This window comes from Ovis canadensis, chromosome 20 (assembly GCF_042477335.2).
Source record: "Ovis canadensis isolate MfBH-ARS-UI-01 breed Bighorn chromosome 20, ARS-UI_OviCan_v2, whole genome shotgun sequence".
NCBI lineage: Eukaryota > Metazoa > Chordata > Mammalia > Artiodactyla > Bovidae > Ovis > Ovis canadensis.
The window spans coordinates 61784427-61811446 of NC_091264.1; the positions used below are offsets into that span (position 1 = coordinate 61784427).

General features: G+C 44.3%; 1 long non-coding RNA gene across 1 annotated transcript; it reads right to left on the bottom strand.

Annotated features, from left to right (window-relative positions):
* Positions 1–366: 366 nt before the first annotated feature.
* Positions 367–22770, bottom strand: LOC138425699 (uncharacterized). The gene is made up of 3 exons (XR_011251326.1): positions 22368–22770; positions 12972–13059; positions 367–513 (listed from the first exon to the last, which is right to left on the bottom strand). It is a non-coding gene; the product is annotated as an uncharacterized lncRNA (long non-coding RNA).
* Positions 22771–27020: the final 4250 nt, after the last annotated feature.

The window sequence follows — 27020 nt, forward strand, 5'->3', positions numbered from 1 at the left end:
AGCTGTGATTAAGCTGTGATGCGGCCAATCAATGTAATTGCTTGGAGAACTTCAGAAAAATGCATACCTTCAGGGGCCTCACCAACTGACTCAGAGTTTTCAGGGGATGGGACCCAGGAGGCTGGGCTTTTCTCATATTCTCTCAGCGAATCCGTCAGTCACCCACTGCACCTGTGACCTAGACCTTCTGGAACATGTTTGACTTTAAACTCTGAAAACTGCCTGTGTCTCAAATAATTAATTGTCTATTTAAGGATGACAAAGTGCTAACTGGGAGGTTCTGTCTACATTGCTTGATATACAACCAGAAACAGAAAATAACATTTTTAAAAAAACAAAAGATGTTTACTTCTTACAGTTCTGAAAGTTAGCAGGTTCAAGGTCAAGGGGCTGATATCTGGTGAGGACTCTTCCTGGCTTGCAGATGCCACCTTGCTGTGTGTTCACCAGGCCTCTCCACTTTTGAAAACAGTGTTTTCAGTTTCATTTCTCCAGATCATCGAATCTGGGACCCTGTAACATTTTTGATGCATGATTTCAAATAGAAATATTAGGCAAACATGAATTTATTTATCCACCTTATCTCATTTAAATGGCACAGAATATTATCTAAAATAACATTGGAACCTTAAAAAAGAAAAAACTTTGGCTTGAAATTATTTTTAGAAATCTATCCATGGGATTTTCTCTGGGAAAATTTTTTAGCCTCTCAAGATTGACACTTTATTGCAAATCGTGACATTTATTTGCTGAATTATTGTGCTTGCAGAGTTCTTGTAGGATATTGAATAACTCAACTCCTTTACAAATTGGAAGACTTGAACTCTCCTTTCCCTCATTAAACCTGTTCTGCTTCATGAAAAGCTTATAAAGCTCATAACGGGTAATTTGGACCAAAATTCAAAACCACAAAACAGGCAAAGGTAATCCTTGCCAGTCTCATCCCTGTGTACAGAACCCTGATTTCCCCTGGACCCCCGTCTAGAAGCGTCACACAAGCTCTCTTCTCCTGTTCCATGTCTAATGTTCCCAAGGTGATCAGGGCTCAGCCTCTGTGTCTTTGCCTTATTACTTCCAGATTCAGAGACCCAGGAGGTGGCATGGAAATTATTTTCTTCAAGTCTATCCATAGCATAGACCCCTTTCTACCTGCTCATCCCCAGGAAATACAACTGTAAATCCATAAATAATACAAAAAAACAAGCAGAAGAGAACTCTGAAAGGGGAATGATATACAAGCCACCTGGTTTGGAGCCCCAGGACCAGAGGGACAACATAAGGATGGGGTGTCTCAAGTCCCCCCACCAGCAGGGGAAGGTGACCCAGGCCCAGCGTTTCTCTCCCCAAGCGAGTAAGAGAAGGCAGGTCTGTTGGCTCATCCCGCCCCTGGGATGACCAGAAGGCCCATCTGACAGCAGCAGGCAAACAGCGCCGTTTGGATCTGGAGCCCCAGGAGAAATGCTCTTTTTTTTTTTTTTAATGTAGACCATTTTAAAAGTCTTCATTGAATTTGTTACAATATTATTCTTATTTTTTGTTTTGGGTTTTGGACCCCAGGCATGTGGGAATCTTAGCTCCCTGAGCAGGGATTGAACCTGCACCCCCTGCATTGACAGGTGAAGTCTTAACCCCTGGGCCACCATGGAAGTGCCAAGATGTTCTTCTTGAGAACAGGTCAAGAGACTCCTCTTTCCTTCCCCAGCTGAGAAATTCTAGAGCTTCCAGCCACGTGGAAGCCCCCTCCCCACCCCAGGGGAGATTCACCTCAACAAACTTCTATGAGGATATGGAGGTGGCCAGTCTATGGCTTGACTGAAGAGAAGTCAACTTCAGAGACTCTTAGGAGTTGAGTGCCTGCCCCTGAGAGTCATACCAGCCTTAGCAACTCTGTCTGGGGCCATGCAATAAAATATAGCCATCTCAAACCCTCTGTAGCACTGTGTTTTTTTTCCTTTCTTATTTTCCAGAGAGTTACCAGCATTCCCTCTCCTAACGCCCCAACCATGACCTTGCACTGTATTAGAAGATATTTTATTGTTATTGCACCCTCTGAATCATTTCTCCAAAAACAGGTGCCAATTCAGCAGAAGCCTGACACCATGGTTGTACCGTGTTTGCCAGTGTTGCCAGGTGGTTAGAAAATTTTATACCACCATGCACAAAAGAAACTGCTTGCTATAGCTCTTCTTTGATCTCTCTTTTTCCAAATTTATTCCCACATTTTAAAAACTTTGAGCTAAAGAATTTATGACTGATTGCTGAAAATGTTGACCAAGTATTACTTTGACAAGAGCAGTTGTTTATGCAAGTTACTTCAAGGATGTCAGTGCTCTTGGAAGGAGCCTTGACCTTGTCCCAAATCGTCTCCTAGGTTTCTGGAAAGCGTTGTCATGGATCCACGTCTGCCTCCTCAAAACCACAAACTCAGAGTTCATGACTGATCCAACCCATATTTATGTTCATTAATCAGTTTTAGGAACAACGGGTAAGTTTAAAAAGTGCTGCAGAGCCATCTCAAGGACTTCAAATTGAGTTGATCAAATTCTTTCAGGTTCTCATTTCTCACTTTACAAATTACTGTTGCCTGTCCCCAAAAAAGAGGGGGAGGGAGAGCTCCAAAAGATAACCTCCCTTTCCAGGACCACACAGTGTCAGATAGAGGAAGGCTTGGAAATAGCTTTTTCCAGGCTTGATCAGGCTTGTTTTGTCTGGCAAATGAATTATGTAAACCTTATCCACCAGAAACTGTTTCAAGTCAATTAATTGTTGTAATTACTTAAGATTTCTTTTTAATGAATATGGCTCTCCAGGGATTCGATGATATCCTGTCATCTGTAGGGCCTGATAAATGAAATGTGATTTGTGGCTGACTGCAAACGGAACCCTTGTTCTTGAGCCATGCCTGCCTCCCCGTGTGCTCATTAAACGGAAGACATGCCCTTGATGGAGGCAGGGGCAATCGTCAGAAACCATTCCCAGTTAGCTCACAGGTGACGGGCTGAATGGCTGCTTGCACCCTTTTCCCTCCATCCTCCTGGAAGCGAGTCAGCCAAGCCATAACCTCAGCAAAGCCACATGTTAGCAGCAGCCGCAGCAGCCTCACCCTTTCATCTCCCGTCTCCATTAGGTTCAAAAAAGTAGGCTTACAAACAACTCTTTGGGGATGATTCTAGAAGCTCATGTAGAAAGTACAGGAATTATTTCCTAGTCGCACTCTCTCTCCACCAGTATTCTGCTGCTTTTTTTTTTTAATTTATACTCCCATGTGCAAATATTATCAGTCAAGAAAAAGAAAAGTGTACAAACAGTAAAAGAAGAAAGTTATTTTACCAAAGAAGCATAATTCAGTTGGATGGGGCACAAAAAGTTATACTTATTCATTTTCAGAACCACACTGTGAATTGATGAAACGAGATAGATTTTATTATAGCAAGATTTTGCAAAAGATTTTCTAACTCAAGGACAGGCATGATCTATTCTAGACGGCTGACTTTATGAAACATAAGTGGCTCTTCTCATCTTGAAGCTTTCGTCTCTACAAGCATTGATAAAGTAGGGTGACCTCATATGGACACCCCATTTACCAGTGATGAGTAAACCACACACAGTTACAGATGAGAGAGTCTAAAATGGCACAACCAAGTACTGGAACCCAGTCCCAGTAGAGTCGCCATCTACGCTAGCAAGCAAACCTCTGCAAACGCATGTACACCCGTGGTGGATTCAAGTCAATGTATGGCAAAACCAATACAGTATTGTAAAGTAAAATAAAGTAAAAATAAAAATTAATAAAAAAAGAATAAATAAAAAAAGAAAGAAAAGAAAAATTAATTAATTAATTAATTAAAAATTTTAAATATCTGTTGCTTTCAGTGGCTTTATTTTTGCCCTTCAAATCATTTTGTCTACCCAAGAAAACTGTATTTTTCTGGGACATTTCTACTTGGTAATCTCTATAATCATAAAGCAGTTTCTAGCCAAAATTGTCAGAGAAGATTAAAATAAATTAACTTTAGTGAACCTATAAAACTCTTTAAAACAAAGGTGCTATCTTCATTGTCATAACTCAAACATTTGATTTATAATTGAAAGCCATCATAGAGAAAATACTGCAAGAAAAGTATACATTTGTTTTTAAATCTATCATTTTTGCTGAAATTTAAAATTTCACTGAACTGTGTGAAGCTAGTATCAACGCATATCTGTAATAAAACACATGAACCAGAATTCTGCAAAATAATCAGCTACTCTGGAAACAGTGTCAGACTTTATTTTTTGGGGCTCCAAAATCACTGCAGATGGTGATTGCAGCCATGAAATTAAAAGACGCTTACTCCTTGGAGGGATTATGACCAACCTAGATAGCATATTCAAAAGCAGAGACATTACTTTGCCAACAAAGGTCCATCTAGTCAAGGCTATGGTTTTTTTTCCAGTGGGCATGTATGGATGTGAGAGTTGGACTGTGAAGAAAGCTGAGTGCCAAAGAATTGATGCTTTTGAACTGTGGTGTTGGAGAAGACTCTTGAGAGTCCCTTGGACTGCAAGGAGATCCAACCAGTCCATTCTGAAGGAGCTCGGTCCTGGGTGTTCTTTGGAAGGAATGATGCTAAAGCTGAAACTCCAGTACTTTGGCCACCTCATGCGAAGAGTTGACTCATTGGAAAAGACTCTGATGCTGGGAGGGATTGGGGGCAGGAGGAGAAGGGGACGACCGAGGATGAGATGGCTGGATGGCATCACCGACTCGATGGACGTGAGTCTGAGTGAACTCTGAGAGTTGGTGATGGACAGGGAGGCCTGGTGTGCTGCGATTCATGGGGTCACAAACAGTCAGACATGACTGAGCGACTGAACTGAACTCCTAAACACTCAAGCCATGTTTGTTGATTCAGAGCGAGCTGGAGTTTCACGGTCTTTATTTCAGGCTGTTACTATTTCCTTACAAACTCATGAGTTCTAAGTCCAATTAAAATAGGAAAAGTTGTAAAACAGACAAACACCGGTTTATGGCTACAAGCCTTTCACTGTGGAGTATCTTTCACATCTTAAATTTTTCACTCTAGGAAAACCCAGGATTATCAAAGATCAAAGATCTTATTAAAGAATGCAGTTGGTTGATATTCATTGAAGCTGATAAAGAGTTAGGAGGCAGGGACCTGCTAGATGCTTTAGTGACAATAATGACATAGTCCCTGACCTCAAGGATGCATTGAGCCTTTGTTTCGATAAAGATTGTTCAACAAGGACAGATAGTGTCCATCTTCCATTTACTGCCTCTATAAGATGAGCCCCATATTCTCAGTCATCTCTTCAAACCCAGATTCAATAATTGTTCATTGAGGACTATACCATACACCAATAGTGGTACCCGCATTGGCCTCATTAAATAGTGGTGTGACTTTTGGCAAGTCATAGAAATCTTTCTATCTCTGTTTCCTTATCTGCAAAGTGCAAATAATAACCATGATGGTGGTGGTGCGTGCTAAGTCACTTCAGTCGTGTTCAACTCTTGGCGACCCTATGGACTGTAGCCCACCAGGCCCCTCTGCCCATAGGCTTCTCCAGGCAAGAGTACTGGAGTGGGTTGCCATGCCCTCTTCCTAAGATGTGTGTGAAGCATTAAGTGATTTAACATATTTTAAGCACCTGGCACCTCAGGGAACTCTGCTCAATGTTATGAGACAGCCTGGGTAGGAGGCGGGTTTGGGAGAGAATGGATACATGGATACGTAGAGTTGAATCTCTTCCTTGTTCACCTGAAATTATCATAACATTGTTAATCAGCTATAGGTCAACACAAAACAAACAGTTTAAAAAAAAAAAGAAATCAAACTTTTAAAAAATGAGCACCATGCATCTGGTGCAGAGCAAAGGACCAGTAAGTTGCTTGTTGCAGCTTGTTGCTGTCGCCATTTGCATCTGAATTATGACTGATAGGGAAATAGAGGCACAGAGAAACTAGGCCAAGTGCCCAATATCACGCAGCTGGAAACAGAACTAAGATCCAGGACAGCTCTTTCCCCAAACTGACTATCATTTCTTAAGTAAACAGCCATATGCAATTCCATAGCCAGTGAGGAGAAGGTCATGCCGACTTCCCAGCTCTCCTTCCCCTCAGCACCAGCATCAGTAACCATCAGCATCGTGTGCTACACTCTGAGGTGATGCCTATGCCAGGAATATAGCATTGAACACAACTTGAGTTATGTTCTCAGGTGGCAGTACCGGTAAAGAACGTGCCTGCTAATGCAGAAGACATGAGACACAGGTGAGTCCCTGGGTCAGGAAGAAACCCTGGAGTAGGGCACGGCAACCCCCTAGATGGGGTCTTTTACTCCAACTTCGTAGGATGGTAGAGAAGCAGCACAGAACAAATTCTAATCCTTAATAAACCCCTGTGAAATAGGTATTGGTGGCTTACTTTTAAGATAAAATCAATACTCAGATTGATTACATCACTTACTTAAGGTCACGTAGAAAGGGGTTGAATTAGGACCTTTCTGTTTTCCAAATTCTGTGACCTAAAAACATTTAGGAGGCATGGTTCAACTATATTCCAGCAGGCATGGTTTCAACTGCCCTTTCTCTTCTGAATTCCCGTTCAATGGACAATTAGGTATCAAGTAGATCAAGTTCTTCTCATTTCACTTATTTTCTGTTTTATTCCTGGGAATTCTTTCCCATTCATTTCCCTGGTCTCAGAACTAGATCCAGAAGCTGCAACTAAGACTTGACACAGCCAAACAGATAAAAATAAATTAATTTTTTTTAAAAAAGACAGAAAGAAATGAGAGGAGTAGGAGGAGGGAGGGGGAGGAAGAGAAGGACAGGAGGAGGGAAAACTGACAGAGACTATGCTGCTGCTGCTGCTGCTGCTGCTGCGTCGCTTCAGTCGTGTCCGACTCTGTGCGACCCCATAGACGGCAGCCCACCAGGCTCCCCCGTCCCTGGGATTCTCCAGGCAAGAACACTGGAGTGGGTTGCCATTTCCTTCTCCAATGCATGCAAGTGAAAAGTGCAAGTGAAGTCGCTCAGCCGTGTCCGACTCTTAGCCACCCCACGGACTGCAGCCCACCAGGCTCCTCCGTCCATGTATTGGACTCTTTCCAGGCAAGAGTGCTGGAGTGGGGTGCCATTGCCTTCTCCAGACAGAGACTATACAGACCCTCAAAACCTGAAACACTTCCCAGCCCACTTCAGAGAATGTTCACCCATGTCTGCTCTGGAGGACTAATGCTCACAAGATAGAAGGGCTCTTGGGCTCTCAATCACAGGAGCCAAGCAGCTCTGCTACCCCCTTTTTTTTTTTTTTTTTTTTTTCTGGCCACATTGCTGGCATGTGAGCTCTTAGTCCCCCCGCCATGGATCAAATCAAGCCCCCTGCAGGGGAAGCGCAGAGTCCTGACCGCTGGCATGTGTGGCAGTCTGTTCAGTCGTGTCCGACTCTTTGCGACTCCATGGACTGTAGTCCGCCAGGCTCCTCTCTCCGTGGGGTTCTCCTGGCAAGAATACTGGAGTGGTTGCCATGCTCTCCTCCAGGGGATCTTCCCAACCTAGGGATGGAACCTGCATCTCTTATGTTTCCAGCATTGGCAGGCGGGTTCTTTACCGCTAGTGCCACTTGGGAAGCCCCCTAACCACTGGACCACCACAGAATTCCTAGCTCTGCTAGATTGACCAATAAGCTCTGGACGGTTGTAAGAGGTGAAAAGAAATTTCTATCTTATTTAATCTATGATAGTTGAGGTCTCTGTTACAAAAGCCATCTACCTAATTAATCCTTTAACTAACCTTTTTAGTGTTGAAAGTTTTTCAGTGGATCTCTTGCAATTTCCAGAAAGACAACCAAGCCGTCTACAAACAATAGTGTTTTGTTCTTTTCTTTCCCTCGACAACAAACAGATTTCCTCTTTGATACTTTTTTGTCTTATTTTTAACAGCTAGAACTTTCAGGACAACACAAATGGATAGTGGCAATAGCGTACACCCATCGTTGGAAGGAATGATGCTGGAGCTGAAGCTTCAGTACTTTGGCCACCTGATGCAAAGAGCTGACTCATTGGAAAAGACCCTGATGCTGGGAAACATTGGGGGCAGGAGGAGAAGGGGACGATGGAGGATGAGATGGCTGGATGGCATCATCAACTCGATGGACATGGGTTTGGGTGGACTCTGGCAGTTGGTGATGGACAGGGAGGCCTGGCGTGCTGCGGTTCAGGAGGTCACAAAGAGTCAGACACAACTAAGCGACTGAACTGAACTGAACTGAAAGTATTTCTTTTAATTGTACATATTTCTCATTATCTTAAGCATATTCAGAAGAAAACCTGTTCAGTGGTTTTTTTCTCCTTTTTATCTTTGTTTACATTTTGGAATCAAATTTACACTATTTTTATAAAAGAAATTAAAAACCTCCTCACCTATGTTTAGAAACGGCTTGTGTAGCATATAAATGAGCAAGGATTTGAAATTCTGAAAAAAGTTGTTTAAAATAATCCAGCCCTAGAGTATTTTTAAAGCAATTCTTGGAAAATATTTTTAATTTCTTTCATGATTTTATTCAGCTATCTACTTCATGAGTTAATGGTGACCACTCATATTCTCCCTAAAAATTATCTTGCCATGGTTTTCAAGTTCTTACCATAAGCATGTGTAGCTTCGTCTTTAAATGATTATTTTTTCTCAATAGCTGATGTAATAACCCCTTTCTTACATTACTGGTCCTCGTTGTTTTGTTGTTACTGTTCACCAGATATTCCACGTTTGTCAGATTTTATTTTTTCCAAAAGACAGATTCTTGGATTTATAACTAGTTTTATTTTGAATTTACTTTCTAATAAATTTTTATTTTGCATGTGTATTTATTGGTGTAATTTTCTTATCTCTGTGTTTCCAAGATATGGTTGTTAGATATTTTCTTACTTTTTTAATGAATGGCTTAATTCTTATATTTCTTCTTTTTTAATAATGAAAATGTATCGTGCTACACATTTATTCCAAGTGTGTTACTCACATCTGGTAAGTTTTGAGACATCCTGGTCTTCTTTATATTTCTTTAAGGCAATGCGTATTGTAGTTTGGGTTTTCCTGAAAGCAAACCCTCAACAAGTATTTGGTATGGGAAGTTATCTGAGGGACTTCCCTGGTGGTCCAGGGGTTAGGGCCTTGCCTTCCAATGCAGGGGCTGTGGGATCAGTCTGTCGGGGAGCTGAAACCCCACATGCCTCAAGGCCCAAAACACAAAACAGAAAACGGAAGCAATATTATAACAAATTCAATGAAGCCTCTAAAAATGGTCCACATTAAAAAAAAAAAAGTTATCTAACGTGGTTCTAGGAAGCATGCATGAGAGAATAAAGATAGCAATACTCGGCAGGAGAAAAAAAATTAAGGATTAATTTATTAGTGATTTAAAGCTACTAGAGAGAGTAGAGCTCCATTCTGAGACGATATTTATATCATGCCTTAGAAATGCCCCACTGAGGGCATGTATCCACAGACACTCCTAGAGGTATTAAATCCTCAGGCTGCCATGCCTGTGAACTAAGACACTGGAGAAATCCTTCAAGCAGAAAAACATAAAGCCACAGCAGGTCAAGGTAAGGAGCTGTCCCTATTCGTGGATACTGTGCGTTTCTGTTGCAAGCGAACCTTGAAAAGGACTGAGGACGAAGGATAAGCATAATTGGTAGCTGCTACCATGTGTAATTAGAGACGTGTTTCCATTTTGTTTATGAATGTTTTTCCCCTTGTTGGGGAAATCTTAATTTTCGTAGATCTTAATTTTTTTAATGTGTATCCCTATGCTTTTAGAGGTTACTATAAATACTCATTGCACCTTTAAATATGTATCCTCAGTTGTAATATGTAAGGTTTTCTTTAAATGAAAATTTTGCACAATCATTTCGTGTGCTTTGTCCCCAGTATTTCACAGAATCCACTCAATTTTGTTTTTGTGTTTTTGGGGGGTTTTCCTTCCATATGTATTGAAACAATCATAAAATAATCAGTTCAGGCCACTTTAAGAAAAAAAAATCACACAAGCAATGTTTGACAATGACAAATACAAGAGGCAAGTTGGATTTTCCTCTTTTTAGTCAAATATTTGTCGATGTAAACCTTAATTCTCTCTTCACATATGAAGTCTTATTTGCATTGAGGTTCATGGCCACGTCTGTTAAAATTTGTAGAGTGCGGTATTTTATTACGACGATTGTTGTAAAATAGATTGTTAATACCTTGCCTCAAAAATCTGTCAAAAATATTTTAGGTATCACTGCACCACTAACTCAAGCTGTTCATAGAGAATGAAAGTCATCAGAATTGAGGGGGAAAGTAGGAAAGAAAATAAGCACCGTTTTCCGAAAGTGCAGAAGCGCATGAAAACTTGTCTAGGCTAATCATCAGGAGTGTAAAATTTTTATTTCTCAGTTTGATAAGCGCCACCTGTGTTTATAAAAAGCCCCTGATGACTTGTTGTTTTGTCTCTTGCAAAGAATATAAAGTGCTCTGAGAATGGATGCCAGAAAGAACACATATTATTAATACACTTTAAATCCTCCCATATGACGAATGTAACCTTCATTATCCCCTTCTTGCTCCCCACTCCACACTTTCTTCTTTAATTTTTTTTATTGAAATGATATAAAACAAAAATCACTGACTGCATATAAATCCATTGTCTGTGACATGTTACAGGAGAAAAGAAAACATCAAGATTGCCAATAACAGGCACTCAGTCTCATAAAACTTGTAATCAACTTCTAAGCCGAGGCATAAATTGTAATATATTGCCACAGACGTAAAAGAATAACAAACTATTCGAACTGCACCTTCACATTCTGTCGTTAATAACAAATAAGCATGAAAAAGTTTTGACACTCGTTCATTTTAATGGGCATCTGCTTGTTTATCCAATGTGTCATTCGGCTCCACAGAACACGTGCTCCTCCTTGGAAGGGGTTGAGCAGAGAGGCTGCCTAGGCTTTGGAGGAGAACTCCAGCCACAGGAAATGCTCAGAGAAACTCATTTTCTATCTCAGCTCAAACAGAGAGTGTACCCAGTTTTTCTTTAGCCCTAAGTAAATACAAAAAAAGCAACTCCTCAATCCGATCTCTATTATCTGAACTCCTCCAGACATCTATTGCTGCATAAAATCACTTCACCACAATGACTTAAGACAAGAAACATCATTTATTTGGCTTATAAATCTAGGGGCCAACTGGGCTCAGCTAGGCCTTCTCATTGGCAGTTTCTCACATGCTTGCAGCCCACGTGTGGCTGGAGCTGAGATCTGACTGAGGTCATCTCGAAAGCTTTTGACTCAAGCTGAGTGCCTGGGCTGGGGATTCAAACCACTGGGTGCTGGAACAGCTGGGTTCCTCAGGCACCTCTCCTCCCCCCATCTCCCCTTCCTCTCCCTTATCCCCCCTTATCTCCACGCACCCCCTCCCTTCCCCACTTTTGCTCTCATCTCACCTGGAGACTGATGATGGCTCAGAGACAGAGCAAGTGAGAAGTGGATCACCTCTGAGCCGCAGTCCCCAAGCTTTTTGGCACCAGGGACCAGTTTCGTGGAAGACAGTTTTTCCACATAGCGGGGTGAGAGGTATGGTTTCAGGATTATTCAAATACGTTACCTTTACTGTGCATGTCATTTCTATTATTATTATTACAGCAGCTCCACCTTGGGTCATCTCAGATCCCAGAGGGTGGGGACGCCTGCCTTTGAGAACCTCACCACCCGGGGAGAGGTTGTGCCTGCTCCGCCTGGGGAGACAGTTGCCCACACACAGGTTCAGGAGGGAAGGAGGGAACAGACTGCCCTTCTAGATCAGGAGTCGACAAGGTTCTGAGAGGCTCCCATGCAGGCTGGGAAACGATCTTGCAGATACCTGTGCAAACAGCCACCTCCCCCTCGACTTGTGCGCGGCACACTTACACACACACTCACACAATATCCAAAGCACACACGCTCACACACAGTAAACAAGATTCAGGACGCAGCTAGCGCCGTGAGGCTCTTCATGGAATGTATCTTAAACTCTATTCCGAAAGCGCTCATCGCTGTTCCGACCCTGCCTAGCTTGGTAGGTGACTGCTAGACAAATAAAACTCAGCAAATTAGTGGGGCGTTTCTTAGCACCTTTCATAGACCAAGAGGCAGACTCTCACAAGCTCTGTTCCTCAAAATATGGTTCCTGAATCAGCAGAACCACATCTCTCAGGCACCAGCTAGAGGTGCAGAATGTCGGGTCCCACGGCGGCTTCAGCACCTGCATCTTCCCAGGACGCCCAGGTCATCCGTGTGCAAAGAAACCTGGAGAAGCCTCATGCAGTGTTTCACAAGCAAAGCCGTCCACAGAGCCCTGTTTTAACCCTGATCACTTCCGGGGATTCCTGGGAATTCATTTTGGGATAGCCAGAACTCACGCTCAGGGAACTGTAGCCTCTGCCAGGCTTAAAGAAACAGGTCACCAGGCCCACCTACGTTCCTCAGACTTTTCCCAAGAGAACTTGACGGAAACAGATAACCAACAGGGACCTGCTGTATAGCACTGGGAGCTATATTCAATATTTTGTAACAACCTATAAGGAAAGTATATAATTTTATATATATATACACATATGTATAACTGAATTACTGTGCTGTGCACCTGAAACAAACATGATATTGTAAAAAAAATAATTAAATAAGCAAAATTCTAATTTAAAAGTTTTTAAATTTAAAAACTAATTTAATTTTAATTTAATAAAATGAATAAAATTTTTAATTAAAAAAGTTTAAATCACCTTAAAAACCAAAGAGAACTTGAAGACTCTGAGGACCACAGGCCTGAGTGCTGGCAAGAGGGGTGCCTGCCTGCAACCCCCCATGTTCCTCTAATTCCTCCTTCCCCACAGTCCACTGGGGCTAGAAAAAGTGGGGTTTCTCCTCCCTCCCGCTCCGGTTGGAACACCCCCTCACCATCCTCTGAGTTATGACTTTGTTCCACTCTCCGCTGCATCCAGGCACTCGAACAGGGCCGGCCATACCGCAGGGAGTCAGTCAAAACCTGCGGGGGCAAAGAACGTCAGCAGAACCGAGGAGGAAACCAGCTTCCGAATTAGGAAGACACGGTCCGGACGAGCCGTGTGTAGCTGTGCCGTCAACCCAGAGAGACTGAAGCTTCCCGGGGACCAGACCTGAAGTGCCTCAGATGGGAGTTCCTACGGCAGCCGGTCCCGTGGGGTCCTGTGGTCAACTGCTCCTCAACTCACTCTAGGTCATGGACACTCTGGCAGCCTTCCTTAAGCTCTGTACACCTGCTCTCAGCCCAGAGGAACTAAGACTGCTTTGCTTATTGTGAAGGAAGAAGAGGAAGGAAGGGGAGGAGGTGCGGTCAGGAGGCTGAGGAATCTGGGGCTTCCCTCTCCAGGGGATCTTCCTGATCCAGGGGTTGAACCCAAACCTCCTGTGTCTCCTGCACAGCCAGCAGGTGCTTTCCCACTGAGCCATCAGGGAAGCTCAAGGGGAAAGGAACGACCTTGGGACCCACCGTAGCACCGAGGCTTTGTCAGGAGGTGCCGGGGCGGGGCTGCAGGTGGGGGAGGCCCACACAACATGCGGGCAAGGCTCAGAAGGGGAAGAAGACGAGGGACCCCTGGGAAGAAGAGGGGCTCGGTGTCTGGGTGATGGCGCTCAGCTGCACAGGGTGAGTCTGGGTCCTAGAGCTCAGCAGGCATCACTGATTAGGGTCATATCACTGCAGTAGGTACCAGCTGTTGGGTGAGGTTTCCCGAGGTAGGCAGAGCAGGCGGTCTCTACATGGCTAAAATTCTGCTAGTTCAGGGAGCCTCCCTGGTGCGCCAGTGGTCAGGATCTCACCTCCAATGCAGGGTGTACAGATTTGATCCCTAATCAGGGAGCTAGGACCCCAGGTCTCCTGGCCAAAACACCAGAACATCCCTTGGACTGCAAGGAGATCCAACCAGTCCATTCTAAAGGAGATCAGCCCTGGGATTTCTTTGGAAGGAATGATGCTAAAGCTGAAACTCCAGTACTTTGGCCACCTCATGCGAAGAGTTGACTCATTGGAAAAGACTCTGATGCTGGGAGGGATTGGGGGCAGGAGGAGAAGGGGACGACCAAGGATGAGATGGCTGGATGGCATCACTGACTCGATGAACGTGAGTCTGAGTGAACTCCAGGAGTTGGTGATGGACAGGGAGGCCTGGTGTCCTGCGATTCATGGGGTCGCAAAGAGTCCTACCGACTGAGTGACTGAACTGAACTGAAACAACAGAAGCAACGTTGTAACAAATTCAATTAAGACTTTAAAGCAATATTGGAGAGCAACTGTCTTCTAATCATTGTATTTTGCTCTATACTTCTCAATAGTGTACAATTATAATCTTTGATAATTACTTTAAAAATTCAATAAAGACTCTAAAACCATTCCAGGTGATTTGTTAAATAACTGGCATGTAAAAATTTTAGTTTGGTGTTGATTGGCTTTTGAGCTAACAGGTCGCAGCCTGCCGGAAAGAAATAAAGACTGCAAGGGTCAATGCACAGAGGCCGTCTAGGGCTCATTCACACCTGGCAAGGAGCAAGTCTAACTGCAGAGCATCCCTTGTGAATTGGGGGAAACTGAGCAGGTGGGAACGGCTGAGTGGTGTTTCTTAGAAGCCGGCGTTGGCCAATAACACACCAACCAACCCAGCTGGGCTCACCTGGACCATCCTGCAGCAAGGATTTAAGGATCATGGTAGTAGTCGTTTAGCCACTAAGTCATGTCCGATTCTTATGATCCCATGGACTGTAGCCCACCAGGCTTCTCTGTCCAAGGAGTTTTCCAGACAAGAATACTGGAGTGGGTTGCCATACCCTTCTTCCCAATCCAGGGATTGAACTCACATCTCCTGCATTGCAGGCAGATTCTTTACCATCCAAGCCATCAGGGAACCCATCAAATCATCAAGAAACACAAATTGTTCTCATTTTTAAATTCTTTGGAAATGACAGGAACACACCAAACTCCATCAAAATGCCTATGCCCCTCCCCTTCTGATTCTTCTGCATTTGCTTTATCCTTGACTATAACGTCTGATATGTGAACCAGAATCTCTCTTGCTTCTGCAAATAAGCATAGACATGGAAATGCACACAGCAACAATGACACTACTGGCTGGATTTTGGTTATGCATTTTTTTTTCAATATGGAAATCACTCTAGTGGAGTTTGTGTTTTATGTAGAAAAGAAAAAAAAAAAAAAAGCAGTGTCATTAGTCGAGCTCAGACTGCATAACCCTTCTCACAACAGGCTCAGTCACCAGGAACCACGTCGGCTGGAAAATGAAACACATTACCACACACCCGTGAAAGACATCTTTGCAAAAGTGTTCAAAGTGGGGGCTCCAGGAATTGATCCGGGGAGGGGTCCGAGCCAGGGGTGGGTATGGAAGGGGTGCGGTCCAGAGGTGGCTGTATCTCAGTCAGCCTCAAACACAGGATTAGATCCCATCAGACCAATGTCACCCATGCTAACAGCCAGCAGCTCTGAAGTTCAACCATTTGCTAAAAACACTAAGCTTGCCATGAGAAAGTCAATTCTAGGCAGGATTGGAGGTGGGGTGAGGGAAGAATTATAGAAAATAAGAATTTTAGAATGCTCTTGTCTCTGTCCACAGAACCTTTCTCACCCAAGTAACCCATGCACCTCGAGAAAGGTAAAGCCTTTTATGTCAGAAGAAAAACAAACCAATTTTTATACTTGAGAATATAATAGCTACAATCGCTGTTTTCAACCTGGTGGTTTGTTGAAACTGTAGGGACCATTAGAGATTTCCTGCAAGGTAGATGAAGTGGGTTTGGTTTTGCTCTTATGATCCGTACTAGCTACACTGCAAGAATAGCAATTCCCCTCCTATATCGAGCTCTGCTAAGTGAGGAGATAACATGAGCGAAGTTACGTGAACTTGGGAATTGTATAAATGAGTTCTTTAGGCAAAACGCCCTATTTTTCAGTTCATGAGGGTTGAATACAGTAACAAACTCATTTACAAATATCAGGCAATTGGATCCAAGGTGACCTGTTATTGTCTCTGCTCAGAAATACCTATTTGTTGCAAAGAAATTCTCCTGATATTGAGAACAATTAATCCTACCTATGAACTTGAAAAATCTGTTGGGGGGGGGGGGGTGGACAATGTCTTTTTTTTTTTTTCCTTTTGGGAAAACAAGTTACAATTTGGAAAAGAAAAATGAAGGATGTTAAGGCTAGTGGTTAAGACATGCCAGTGGCATCCATCTACTTCCAAGGCAGGTCCCCGACTTACTAAGCCATCCAAGATGCTACTTCACTGCACTGCATCCAGGCTCCCACCCAATGCCCTCGAGAGGCACCAAGCGGGAGCATCTCTTCAAGGTGAGCCCCTGGATCCCTTGCACCAAAGCTTTTAAACCCAAGGGATTTGGCAGATGCTTATTTATAGCAAGGGTTGAAAATTCTTTTCTTACTTATGCCCTCGTCAGATAAGTAATCATACCACTAAAGGCTCAGGGAATTTCTGATTTTACAGAAATACAGACCTCGACACAAAAATGCCTCACGCATCTAAAAACAACACCATCGTTTACTATCCACGTAAAACCTTCTCTGAAAAGCAAGGAGAAAGTGGATGACGTAAGTCAAAGATGCTCAGCTGTTTCAGCCTGCTCTGGCTCCCCCGCCCTGAGCCCTGGCTCACCATCACACTAACCCCTCTCTGGGAGCCAGCCTCTGAGCTTGTGCACTTGTCAGGCAGGTGTGTTTTGCACACCTGCCTCAGTGTGAAGCCAGCCCACTTCTGGCCCCGAGGAGAAGTTTCCTTTCCTTGTAGCAAGATAATGTTTTAAAAAGCTGACTTTTAAACCTCTTCCTGAATTTTTTAATGGATTAAATTCATCATGTCACCAGCTGCTGTGCAGCTAATAGAGCCATAAAACACTGTATTAAAGGATTACCCATGCAAAATTTCCTCTTGCGCTAATGTGAATTTTAATACTTTTAACATTTAGTTGAGATGGGAATGTCCAAGAACAGCTTGTTCAATAGGTTGTTCTATAAAATTAAGTTCCTCGTCTCATCAGAAATGCCAGGACTCCATTAAGTTAAAATTTTACAGAGAGGCTAAGATGATTCACTGTTCAGCATTTGTAAGAAAGGAGGCAACAGCTGCATCGACGTTATTGCTCTTTGAAAAAAGAAAAAAGAAAGAGAGGAAAAAAAAAGAAGAAGAAAGCAAACCAGTCACGGATCCCATACATACACGGAGACTGGGCTGAACAGAGGAAAATGCTCACTTCGGGTTTGTGGGAGATCAAGTTACAGCCCCAGGATCAGTCATTAGGAGCACCTCAGTTTCTGTCCCTCTTGAATGTCATTTGTCAGAGGGTCAGAAAGTCCAAAAACATACAAAGGGGTGATTATCAAAATTACATAGGTATCGTATTTTGAGTAACAAAAATGTGATTGTGCGTATCTTGAAGAACCTCTGAAAGAGGAAACGGCAGCCCACTCCAGTTTTCTTGCCTGCGAAATCCCATGGACACAGGAGCCTGGTGGACTAGAGCCTATGGCGTTGCAAAGAGTTAGACTGAAGTGACTGAGCATGGACACATGGTGATGAAAGAGAGAGCAGAGAGTAAACGCAGCTGATAGAAGGTGAAAGAAACGAAAGAGCGGACGGATGCTGGAAGCTGCACAGTTCAACTTCTTCTTTTCTAGGGGGCAGTGCTGAGTCCCTAAGAGTCCCCACCTTCCTCAGGCCACAGGGTTGATAGAAGCAGAATGGAGAATAAACCCCAAGTCTCCTTTCTTGCCTAGAAAATTCCTTGGGCAGAGGAGTCCAGCAGACCAGAATCCATGGGATCACAAAGAGTCAGACACAACTGAATTACTGCACACAGACACACACTCTTACAGCCAGACACAGAGGCTCATGTCTCTCTTAAAAGTGAAAATGTGAGTCACACAGTCATGTCTGACTCTTTGCAACCTCGTTATAGCCGTCAAGGCTCCTCTGTCTTGCTTGGAATTCTCCAAGCAAGAATACTGGAGTTGGTAGCCATTCCCTTGCTCCAGGGGATCTTCCTGACCCAAGCAAGGATTGAACCTGGGTCTCCTGCATTGCATCTCGAAATATGAACATGTTGGGTTTGTCGATATGGGATGGCTTTCACGTTAAACAACAGCAAAGAATCAATAAGTCAACTGTGATAAGATCAACTTTCCTCCTGTGAAAGCTCTAGAAGGTAACAAAGCTTTATGGATCACACACCATTTCCACGATATTTCTAAATCAGACCCCCTTCTGAATATTTCGTTTGAAAGTTTCTCTTCCTGATTATGCCTCCTTACCCTCCTTTCATGAATGACTTCAAAGCCCAATTGTAGCTGTCACCTAAGCATCTCAAACAGGCAGCATTTCAGTCTTTACCACAGAAACTGTATTGTAAATGAGTTGGGTAAAAACATGGCACGCTTTTTCTTTAATGTTGTTCAATAAACTGGTCTAGGTAGAACCATCCGCAGAGCTCCAAATTCTCATCACAATTAAAGTGGACGTTAGAATGTGGACTGTGCCCGATTTGAAAATACAACCCAAGGATGATCAGTTTTAATGGAAATTCTCCAAAGCCAGTATGCTTTACCCCAGCTGAATTCTGTCCGTAGCCCCATATTCTGTACTCTGTATGTATTACTGTTCTGAGAGCCTGTCATTTCTTATCAGAATGAGAAAGGCTAAAGAGATAATATTTCAATAACATACTGGCCTGATCATAAAATAACTCAATGGAAATGTGTAGCTGCCTCAGGCAGCTCGGCAGGGTACTCAGCAGTTAGATGATTTCTATTCTGGGCTTTTTTTTTTTTTATGGTTACATTTTCTGTTATATCAGACATCCCCTCAAGTCTTAGTTATGCTTTTATTCAAAAGGGAGAACCACAGTATAAAGACCTACAAAACTTATTATGATATATTACTAGAAAGAAATAAAAGTAGCTGCCGTGGTCGCATATTGATAAGGACAGGCCTGCCACATTCACGGACCTTTTTTCATCTCACCCACCAGGGCTCAGGCCGGAGTTTCTTGGTTGCTAGGCAACGGGGGTCACAGTTTTCAGGTCTTAAATGCTCAACCTAGTCAAAAAGCAGATGATGTGATCTTCAGAGGGAAAGCAGATGTCTGGCAGGAGTAAGAATTTTAATAGGTACAGGGGTTTTCAGATTCATTTTCATCATGCTAAAGGCTGAATTGGAGAAACTTTAACTTGTGAAAAGATTGTGAGAGCAGGTTTTTGAGTCCTAGTGATAAGAATCATTTGCTGAAACGATATGAAGAGAATACAGTTAAGCTTCTCTTTGAGAAACACACACATGATGGGATTTTAGCTGCCAGCGGAACAATTGATCAAACTCTCGCTCCAAACACAGGGACTCACACCAAGAGGGGTATGTGATCAAAAACACAGGATGATCTTGAGAGATGAATATGGGGGCTGATTTGGGGGTGAGGGTTTTCTGTTTCTGGTTTTCTCGTTTTTAACATTTTTTCACAAACAGAACCACACCCTGCTTTACTTAATAACAATCCCACAGGCAGCATGACAGCCCCTAAAGGTCAACCGCAAGAAAGCTCATTCCCAAACCCTTTCCCTCCTGCCAAGTCAACACTTGCTTTAAACTTTAATAAAGGGCATCAGAGAAAACTGATCTCTCAAGCTGGAAGAAACGCTTGGCCGTGCAGAATTGCATTTGACTGTATATCCCACCGGTATGATTTTCCACCCCCCTCCCACCAGTAAGCTTGAACTTTACTCATATTACCCTAATAACAGTTCAGTAATGGCAGCTTTTTAAAGAAGAAATTCCGTAGGTTTAAGTGTCAAAAATAAGTAAGAGAATTTTGAATTTCCCGTTTCAAAATCTGTTTGAATGTCTCAATTGAAGAGTGAGGCAAAGAGCAGCTATTTTTATTTTACTTTATGTCAATACTCACTCTGTTAGTATCATATCTTCTGGAATAGGAATGACAGTTAATTCCTAAAGTTTCATTTTGCTCAATGTGATGTTTTAGGGGAGAGAAGGATAAAACATGTGTGTGTGTGGGGGGGGGTCTGTGTTTGTGTGTGTCTGTGTGTGTCTGTATTTGTGTGTCCGTATGTCTGCCTGTGTGGGCATGTGTGTGTGTGTGTGTGTGTTGGGAGAAAAGCAACTAATTACGAATTATAGGTGGATAATGTGGGATCGAGAATTTCAAAAGACAGATGTAAGGGTTTGCAGGTTTCTGTCACTCTGGGCCATATCTGAGTTCCCGTAGATCCCGCCTGATTTCAACCCGGGCGCTAGGTAGACATCCCGGCTCATATAAATAGCAATGAGATAGCCAGAAGGCAGGTCACACGCCTGGAGACGGAGGCTGTCAGATAACTCTAATGATTTCTCTGGCCCTTCAGGGTGAAAAATTTACTTCATACTTTTTTGTCTCATATTTGCCATTTTCCTTTCCCTGAAGATAACTGTCATTTTTAGAAATGTCTGCTGCCTTTCCCGAGTTCTCAGCATCGAAAGAACATGAAATGAAGCGGGTGGGGAAGAGACAGACCACCCGACAGAGCCGGGGTGCAGGCGTTAGCCCCATGATCGGCTATTGCTAAATGCGCCTCTCAGAGCGGTTTTCCTCCGGGTTCTTGCTGATCTACAGAGCCTGCTTTTTGTTAGACCTTTGTCACCATTTCCAGACACTCATGGGTCAGGGGGCAGGAGTGGGAAGAAAGAGCCTCCCGCAGAGCACCCTCCTACGATCAGAAAGGCCATCTCCGCTGGCGTCTTCTGAGCCAGTGTGGAGGGGAGACAGGAATCTGTCCGTAACAGTAGGTGCCCAACAGAAAGAGTTTATCAACTCTCAGTGTAACTGGATGGTGTAATTCTATGCCTGTCAAATCTAACAAAAAATACTCAAATGCTGTTTTGTATGTTTTTCTCCTATTGCAATTTTTAAAATATATTTTATAAAAATATGAATCCTCAATGGATTGGGGGAAAAAAACTGGTCCTTGAGCAGTACTGTCCCTAGATATCATCATACCTAGCTAGCCATCGTCCTGGCAAAATGGTCCCAGATTCAACCTCTGTGCTGAGCTCTTTACAGCGGGTGAGGCAAGGAGCCCATCGAGGGTCCCAGCAGGACCCTTTGGCCCAAAATCTCTTTGCTTTTTCCACAAGGCTTACCGTTGATTACTCTGAGCTAAGTCTTCCTTCTCTAAGTGGCTAAGAGGCCAATCGACGCAGACATGGATACCTGAAGGCCTCACTGTCAGACCTACTCCTTCCGAGAGCAGAGGGCAGATTCTAAGCACTGCTACAAGATGAAAACATATTTAAAAATTGAGTTGAGAGTGAGGTTTAGCAGAGAATCCAGGAAGCTTGGTTCTGAAAGGGGCCTTTTTTTTTTTCTTTCTTTTTTTAGTTCCCAACCCTGAACCCCCCTCCCACCACCCTCCCCATATCATCTCTCTGGGTCATCCCAGTGCACCAGCCCCAAGCATCCTGTATCCTGCATCAAACCTAGATTAGCGATTCACTTCTTACATGATAGTAGACATGTTTCAATGCCATTCTCCCAAATCATCCCACCCTCTTCCTCTCCCACAGAGTCCAAAAGTCTGTTCTTTACATCTGTGTCTCTTTTGCTGTCTCACATATAGGGTTATCATTACCATCTTTCTAAATTCCACATATATGTGTTAGTATACTGTATTGGTGTTTTCTTTCTGTCTTACTTCACTCTGTATAATCGGCTCCAATTTCATCCACCTCATTAGAACTGATTCAAATGTATTCTTTTTAATGGCTGAGTAATACTCCATAGTGTATATCTGAAAGGGGTCTTGATGGGACTGCACCTCTGCACGGCTTTGACCTCTGTGTCCCAGCTGCTTTCTGGGAGGGGCGCTCTATGTCGTCCCTTCCGTCCCCCTGAGAGTGGTCAGAAGTGAGATGGATCTGCATTGAAACCTTGCTGGGACTGCCCTGGGGGCCCACTGATTAAGAATCTCTGCTTCCAGTGCAGGTCTATCCCTGGTCAGGGAACTAAGATCCCACAAGCCAGGCAATATGGCAAAAAAAAAAAAAAAAAAAAAAAAACCTTTCTTATTCTGACCCAGCTGGCCAGAATTCCCTTGGGGGGACAGCTGGATGTGCCCCTGACTGGAATATTAGCTCTCAGACCTGGTCCCCACCTTCCTCTGCTCTGCTCCATCCAGCGGAGGATGGCTTCCAGCCCCCTCGTTCCTCCTCAGGTTTGCTCAGCGGGAGACGTTGGCAGAAGACTGACCTGAGCCTGGAGACTCGACTCCCATCTGGGTCTCCTCTCTCAGCTCAGCTCTTGTTGAAACCAAGGTCAGTACCTTCCCCGGAGGGCTCAGTTCAGTTCCGTCGCTCAGCCGTGTCCCACTCTTTGCGACCCCATGAACCGCAGCACGCCAGGCCTCCCTGTCCATCACCAACTCCCAGAGCTTGCTCAAACTCATGTCCAACGAGTCAGTGATGCCATCCAACCATCTCATCTTCTTTCGTCCCCTTCTCCTCCTGCCTTCGATCTTTCCCAACATCAAGGTCTTTTCAAATGAGTCAGCTCATCACCACCCAATCAACACAGCCTGGAGAAGCAAACACGGTCAGCTTGCCCAGCCCCACCCCTGGCACCAGAGAAAGAGGCAAGCTTACAGCCTGAACAGGGAGCTGGGGATATTTCTGAAGAGTTGAAGGGACCACCGGAAGACATCCTACACGTGGGCGGGCCTGTGGCTTCCGGGGCGGGGACAGTAGGCACCACCGACACCGAGGGCCCGCCGGAGAGTGCAGAGTCCACCATGAGGAAGGAGGCCACGGCAGGGACCAAACCCCCCACCTCCGCTGTGGTTCTAAAAGCATCCAAAAAAGCCAGCTGGTAGAGTCTGATAATGTCAACTTTCCCTGAGCCCTTTCAGGCCAGTTTTCCTGCTGTTAATCTCTGAGTGCCTGTCTGTACCCTCAACTCTTTCATTACCGGTGTAACCCACCCCCTATGTTAAATTCCCTCTATTTTAATTGCCCAAAGGGATTGTTATTCTCTTGATCTGATATCAGGGCTTGACACTCTTAGAGGGCAGAGACCTGGTCCGTTTGGGCAATCATGCACCATCCAGCAGAGCTTGAGCGGAAAGATCTCTGATGAGGACTAGAGCACGCAGGGTACACACGTCTTGGTAGCCACAAGCTATTCACTGGACCAGGAGCTCCCTGGGCATAAGGACCTTGTCTGTTCATCCCTGACTCCCCAGGATCTACTGCTGGACTAACATGTGATTGGTACAGGAAGAAAATCACTTCAGTATTTTTAAATGAAGGGTAAGGGAATTTTTATTTAAATCCTTTTAAATGCAGGAAGAATTAACATGTTCACTTTATGCAAAAGGAAGATTAGAGGCTTTCATGTAATGTTTGTAAGCCACAGGGATCCCTGGTCACACTGTTTTATTGACCAATAATTGGCCCATCCTTTCAGAGATGCAATGAGCCTAAAGGAACTTAATTTTCCAATTAAAAATTTAAAAGTCAATTTGATTTGCCTTCAAAAAAGCACAGAATTGTTTTGGTAGAATTCCTTTCTGAAACCCAAATTTAGCTAGTCAAATTCTACCCAGGCAAAGCACACTAACTCCAGGGAGGTGAATTATCACATCATAAAACCCCTATTTTTTAGTGGGACTCCAGCTGTTTGAGGTGTTAAATACCTATGTCGCCTTCAAAGAAAACTAGTTTTGACATTTACTTCTTAGAAGAAAGGCAAAAGCTAGCAGAGGCAGGGCTCGCGGAATTGGGATAACTCGGAGATTGTCCTGGTTATCTGCTTCCCTTTCTAACTGCACCCTGAATCTCTGCTCAGCCCTCCCCCCGCCCGCTCCCCTCCCTCAGCAGAGCAGGCAGGCACTTCGTTTTCACTCAGCTACAAATGACCCTCTCTAGTCCAGAATAGGTATATTCTCACAGCCACCAATTACATCAGTGCTTCTCAAATGTAGCAAACGTTGGGATCGCCCAGAAGAATTACAAGCACAGATTTCTAGGTACCACTTGGATTCTCATTAGGTAGTTCTGGCTGAGGCCCTGCCATCTTTAACAAGTTCCCAAGTGAGCTGAAGCTGCCGTGTAAGGACCACCCTCTGAGAACCACTGCATTAGTCATAGGTACCCACTTGACTGCCTGAAGCCGCTTCAGATCCTTCTGAATATGAGGTCTGCCTAATTCTACATTTCCCAAGCAGGGTTGAGCATCAGAATTTGACAAACAAACAGATAAGCAAACATTTTTTTTAAATATAATTTCTCCTAATTTACACCCTTGATTCTAGTTGATTAGGGTTATGGTGGCAGTTAGAAATCCATGTATTATTTAAAGCTCTCAGTTGTTCCTGAGTTTCATACTTTGGGGAACCCCTATCTTAGGCAATCAGTGTTACAGAGGAAAAGAATTCTCTTAGCTCAATCCCAGCCCCACCTCTTATAACCAAGGGAAATCTACTGGGTAAATTACTGAAACGCTATCAGCCTCTGCGTGTGAATCCGTAAAATGAACTCTTCAGCAGTCTCGAAGCCGCCTCTTGTCAGTGTCTGCCTTGCCTTGCTGGGGAAGGAGCCCCAGTCTCGGGATTCTGGAAGGGAGAAAGAAGAAAAAATAATGCACGTGGCAATGGTACATTTGTAATCTGGGGCCTCCAACCAAAACTCCAGGAGTGGGAGAGGAGGGAACACACCTTTTAAACTTCTTTAGTTCCAAAAACACACTGCCAGCAAAAGAACTGCCTCCCTGCAAAGCAGCGGCTGTCTGGGTCACCAGCAAGCCTCATCCTTACACATCCTTTAACTGCAGTACGGGTTATGTTTGAGTACGGGTTATGTTTGTTGATTACCTTTAACCACAGGCTTTACACATGTAATCGTCCCCCCAACTCCTAGCTATTTAATTCAGGAAAAATCAATCATCAAAAAATGTCTGAAAACTGGACTTTAATTCATCCTTCTAAACTCATCAAACGGATTAACAGACTTGCCACAAGAAAATGACACGTGACTTAGCAGTCCACTTCATTTGTTCAGTGAACAGTTTCCAGAGTGCTCAGTACAAGGGCTCTGTAGATGAGTAAGGCCAGGCCACAAAGTGCCTGTGGCTATTCCAGCAAAGCCCTCGAGTGAAAAAATTGTAGGGCTTCCCTGTGGCTCAGTGGTAAAGAATCTGCCTGCCAATGCAGGAGACCCAAGTTCAATTCCTGGCCCAGGGAGAGCCCACATCCTGAAGAGCAACTAAGCCTGTGAGCCTCGACTACTGAGCCTCCTGCCCTAGGGCCTGCGCTCTGCAACAAGAGAGGCCACCGCGGCGAGAAGCCCGAGCATCACAGCTGGAGAAAAGCCCAAGAAGCAGCAAAGACCCTCAGAGCCAAAATGAATTATTCTTTAAAAAATAAAAGTTGCAGGTTCCTGAGTAGAAGCCTGCAGAGGATTCCATGCCCAAGGACTGTGCTCGGGACATGTCCTATATAATAGTCGTGAATTCTGGACATGATGATGCTGTGTGTGTTTCAAAAAACTGGCAGCTTTCTGAAGGAATGATTGAACCACTCATGCCCAGATGGAGAGACCAGTTAAAACAGTGCTTTCTGAGCCTCGGGAGGCATAAGAATCACCTAGAAAGCTTGATCGAGACCACTTTGCTGAGTCGCACTCCAGGTTCAGGAGGTCTAAGCGAAGGCCTTGACAGTGTGCTTTTCCACGTAGTCCCCCAATGCTGCTGATTCTGCTGGTCCCTGAATCACACTTTATAAGACAAGGACTTCTTCCTGGGGGGTTTGGAGAGAGTGGGCTGGATGTTTTGAGGAGGTTTGTAATATAATGATGGGTGTGAGAAATGGAATATTTCCTGCCATATCAGTAGACAAAGTATGTCACGGTCATCAGCGATTGCAGGCACCACTGAAGCTGAGCTGGTGAGCCCCGAGGGACCTCAGGACGTGAAAACACAGGATGCCAGCTCCAGATAGCTTAGGCGCACATCAAAGGAATGATTTCAGGGAGCCCAGACTCTAGCACCTTGCCATACAGAGATGCCTCCCCCTGGGCTTGAAGTCCTAAAAATGCCTGCCCAGTAAAACATAGCTCTCAGCTTCTAGGTTGTGAGTATTTTTTAAGTCAAATAGGTGAGAGGGTGATGGGAGCCTAGAAGGCAGGGTGGCCTGATGGAAAACTTGGTCACATGAGCAATCAGTTGAGCAAACACCGCAGCACTGGATTCCAGGGTTAGAGGCAGTGAGTGCAACGGGAACGTGGCCGGGACACCCTCAGACCTGCGTTCCAGTCTCAGCTCTGCCACCGACTGACTGGGCGAGGATAAGCAGGTTACTCAAGCCCTCAGACGATTTCTTCATCTATATATAAGGGAGAAAACCAAAGCCAGACCCCCCGAGTCTGTAAGATGAAAGGAGATGGTTCACATCAAGCAAGTAGGTACGGTGGGCAGCACAGAGTAGGGCCGTAAATAGCAGCTTGAGTAAGTGACAGAGCCTGTGTTCTCTACCTGCCCCCGGCCTAAAGGTGAAGGCCAACACTTACAAGCTGTCCACAAGGATGTTTATAATAAAGGCTATGCTGCTGCTGCTGCTAAGTCGCTTCAGTCGTGTCCAACTCTGTGTGACCCCGTAGACGGCAGCCCACCAGGCTCCCCCATCCCTGGGATTCTCCAGGCAAGAACACTGGAGTGGGGTGCCATTTCCTTCTCCAATGCATGAAAGTGAAAAGTGAAAGTGAAGTCGCTCAGTCGTGTCCAACTCTTCGCGACCACGTGGACTGCAGCCTACCAGGCTCCTCCGCCCATGGGATTTTCCAGGCAACAGTACTGGAGTGGGGTGCCATTGCCTTCTCCGAAAAAGGCTATATTTATGGTTAAAGAAATGAA